This window comes from Galeopterus variegatus, unplaced genomic scaffold (assembly GCF_000696425.1).
Source record: "Galeopterus variegatus unplaced genomic scaffold, G_variegatus-3.0.2 Scaffold27460, whole genome shotgun sequence".
Lineage (NCBI taxonomy): Eukaryota > Metazoa > Chordata > Mammalia > Dermoptera > Cynocephalidae > Galeopterus > Galeopterus variegatus.
The window spans coordinates 525-4,820 of NW_007753571.1; the positions used below are offsets into that span (position 1 = coordinate 525).

The 4,296-nt window shown below is 46.1% G+C and overlaps 1 long non-coding RNA gene across 1 annotated transcript; it reads right to left on the bottom strand.

Annotated features, from left to right (window-relative positions):
* Nucleotides 1-367: 367 nt before the first annotated feature.
* LOC103583740 lies at nt 368-3,736 on the bottom strand. Its single transcript, XR_549892.1, has 3 exons — nt 3,557-3,736; nt 2,222-2,411; nt 368-613 (listed from the first exon to the last, which is right to left on the bottom strand). It is a non-coding gene; the product is annotated as an uncharacterized LOC103583740 (long non-coding RNA).
* Between the last annotated feature and the right edge of the window lie 560 nt (nt 3,737-4,296).

A 4,296-nucleotide genomic window follows, 5' to 3' on the forward strand; every position in this document is an offset into this window, starting at 1 on the left:
AAAATACCAAGTTATCACAAATATTCCTGGTATTCAGTTTCTTTCACTGATCTTTTGATTCCTATGCTCTCTATTCCTGTCCTAGCTTAGAATCACACAAACACACATGCACACACACATGCACGCACACACATTCCCAGGCACACACGTGCACACAGAGACAACTATGTGAATAACCAACAAGATCCCGTGGGAAAAACAGTTGCTTGGCCCGGCCTTAGATCACAGATCATTGAGCATTATACCCAAGACTGCAGGAGAGAAGAGGAGCTGGACCTGAAAAACTTGGAAGGAAACGTCCGACTGTGCAGGTTATTTCTTCAGACACAAGATTTCAGTGTAAAATTCCAGAAAAGATGAGCGACGCTTTATAAGGAGAGAAAATCAACAGTATTTCTAATTTTATTTCTTGTTAAGGTGACAGCAGGTAATTGTGAGAACAAATGAGATTGGCAAGCCCCACCCTCAGCAAGGAGGGGAAGGCAACAGAGAGCAGTGAGTGGCTGAGGCTCCCTCAGGAACAGGACGGGGGGACAGGATGGGGACAGGATGGTGATGCTGGGCCATCTTCCTGGGTTTTACCTCCTGAGGAAAGCACAGGCGTCCAGGAGCGCTGTGGGACACAACAGAGCAGGAGATTCAAACACTGATTTCTTTTTTTTTTTTAAACCAACAAATTGATGTTTAAATCGATAAATAAATGAAGGAGGATACTAAGAGTTTTCCCTGCCCTTCCCCCCACCACCGTGAGTACTTGTCACACTCACATTTTCCCCGACTCCCTAGTCCTAGCAACTGCAGTGTCCCAGGGAGCTCAGGCACGTCTGGTCCTCACCAGCCAGGGCACTTCCTGCTCTGGCCTGAGTGACACAACCACCCCACCCCACTTGTCTCTTATTGAATCAAATGTCACGCTCTCAGGTTAACAAGACACTGGTAGTCCTCTAACTTCTTCTGGAATGTGGGTAATTAATATATCTTCGTGCAAATCTGTTCATATACTCATTCACTCATTCGTTTACAAATGCTTGCTGAGTGCCTGCACTGTGAGAGTCACTGTGCTAAGTGTGCTGGGACACAGCATGGACAGACAGGCCCTGCCCACAAGGGGCGTATAGTCTATGCAGTCCTAAGCTGGCTGCTCACAAGAGTAGTCCTATAGCCCTATTTCTCAAAGTGTGATCCTTGCCTGTACTGCAGTGACCTGAGATGTTGGTCAATACAAAACAGGGATTCCTTTTTTTTTCTTTTTTTTTGGTCTTTTTGTGAGATTGGCCATACCGTGCTTAGCCAGTGAGTGCCCCGGCCATCCCTATATAGGATCCGAACCCATGGTGGGAGCGCTGCTGCGCTCCCAGTGCCGCACTCTCCCGAGTGTGCCACGGGCTCAGCCCACAAAACAGGGATTCTCAACCTTGGCATTATTGACACTTGGGGCCTGATAACTCTGTTGTGGGGGGCTGTCCTGTGCATTGTTAGCAGCATCCCTGGCCTCTACCCACTTGACACCAGCAGCACCCCCTAAGTTTTGAAAATCAAAAATGCTTCCAGGTATTGCCAAATGTCTCCTGTGGGTAGTGGAGACACACCGACCCAAATGTCCCTAGTTGATAAACACTGATAAAGAGATTCCTGGCTCTACCCCCATTTCTGGACCAATAGCACCCCCAATGCCTCTGAATCTCTGGGGGAGGGATCAGGAGCAGGAATCTGGATGATCACAGCGCACAGTGGAGTCGGTACAGGCTGAAATTTGAGAATCATCACCAGGGGCCTTACAACCCTCTGCAATAGCTTGTAAATATTTTTAAACAATTAAATTATAATTAATACATTTTCATAGCTAAAAAGTTTTCCTACATTTGAATTTTTTGAGAATTTATACTCTCTATGGTTGGTATCTATGGTAACTGTCAAGAAACCAGATTTTGTTATTTCTCAATGCATATGTATATATACACATTTCATTTTACCAAACAAAATGGATTATCTGTTTCCAAAATTTTCATGATAGTAACTATTGGCATTATTAAAATGCAGCATATTACATACTGCTTTATTTTATTCTCTAATTCTTTTGCTTTATCAATGAGATTGCCATTTCCTGAAGTATAGAGATATTATAATACCTCAACATCGTTACACCCATCTTCATTCCTAGAACGCTGTTTGGCCCTCAAACCTTGACCTTCCCCCATGGTGACTTCTAAGGCCCACTTACGGGAGGTTGAGCACCGTCTCAGATTAGCAACAGCCGTGACATACTGTGGCCCCAAATATTTTTCATATGTCGTTTTTCCATGGAGTCTGGCCAGACACTCAGTGTTGTCATTGAACAGAAGGTTTTTGGTTTCAGACTGGAACAAGCAAAACTTCCCTGGGCAGTCAGGTCCATTTCTTCCAAACAGGGCCTGTGCCAAAAGGGCAGACGGTAAGTGAATAGCAAGGAAAACACAGAGTTTATGGATTAAGAGAGTCCAGTGGTGTTTCTTCCATCCAGGACCAGTTCTGGGAAAACCATGGGGCAAAAGGAGCTGAGTTCTGGAACGTTCCACCTCCTTGGCTGACTCTTCTCCTGTCCACCCTCCTGGGGACAGTCCCACCCTGAGCTCCACACCATTTCTAATCTCATTTCCTGCCATCTTTCCTTCCTTCTAAATCTGTGACCTCTTGCCATAGAACTCATGGGTGACTAGGGGACAGCTGAGAATTTTTGAGATCTGCCCCCAAAAGTTGACCACCTAGAACATTCTAAAATGCCAGCTCTCTCAGACGGGCAGCCTGAGTAGGAAAACCCAGTGGCTATCCCAGGCAGGTGCCTCCGCCTCTCTCAGCCACAGCTCCTCGTCCATACCCGGGCTCCCGTGTGGTGGGCTGTGAAGGCCAACACCTCGATGATGGCAGATTTCTTACCAGCACCAGTGAGCATGCCATAGTAAGGGCTCAACAAGTGCCAGTTACTGTGGCTGTTATTATTATTCCAGGGCCATTGTCTTCAAAAACACACCTAGAAACGTGATTTTGTAATGTAAAAATAGAAGTTCTAATAGAGAATCCCAGATTTTAATGAAATTTTAGGATTTCCTTCTAATCACTTTCACATAGACAGCCCTAATCTATGGGACAAGTTCTGAGTCTGTGGTTTCAGAGGCCTTATTATTCAGTCAGCCCAGGCTCAGGAAACATCACCAGAATAAAGCACTCTCTACCGAGGCATTGTGGGAGGAAGGCTCCATCACTTCCCACACTTGCCTGGAGGATAACAGGAGGGAAAAGGACAGTAACCAAGCCAGGCAGTGAACACAACAAGCCCAGAGGTACAGAGACTCAGGGCAGAAGTTAAGTCAATCCCTGAAAGCTCAGAGTTGGAAGCCTCTGTGTTGTTCTGTTGAGACTCTGGGCAGCACCACAGCATGAAGCTAATACTGTCACCACCAACTTCAAGCAGAGGGACTAGAAAGAAAGGATGAGTGGGCTGATTCATCAAGCTCTGTGATTTCCCCATCACAGGAGCTTGCGCAGTTAAGAAAGAGCTGGAGGCACTGACAGTCCATACCTGTTGTTGGAGCAGCACCTGTTCAAGGCGTTCTACCTTATCTTGCCGAGATACCACAGCATGATTTGGGGCCACAGCCAGGTGGCAGCTCCGAGCCTCAGTCACAGGCTTCCGAGTGCCATCGAGGCACAGAAGCTCAAAGTCCTTTAGTTTCAAATCCCTAGCCCACGGTTCAGTGTTCTTTCCTGGGGAGAGAAAGAAGTTGGCATCAGCCACTCTCCCCTGCTTAGACAAGGGGTCTGTTCTGGGTGGGTGTGACCATCCCACTGGCCTCTCAAAATGCACACATGAGGCTGTGCTGATGTAACGGAGAGAGAATGAAGCTTTGTCCTGCATAATCCATACATACTTCAAATACATCAAGCATTAGTGCTGTGTCTACACAAGGGAATATTATTCATCAATAAAAGGGCTGAAGTTCTGACACATGGTGCAACATGAATGAACTTCGAAAACATGATGCTAAGTCAAAGAATCCAGACAGAAAAGACCACATATTATATGATTCCATTTACGTGAAATGTCCAGAACAGACAAATCCACAGAGACAAAGTGGATTGATAGCTGCCAGCGCTGAAGGAGTGGGGAGGGATTCTTTACGAGGTGATGTGAGTGTTCTAGAGCTGGGCTGTGCTTGTGGTTGCACGACTCTGTGAATCTGCTGGAGACCACTGAATTGTACACTCTGAATGGGTGGATCTTATAGAATGTCAATTGTATCTCAATAAATCTGTTAAAAG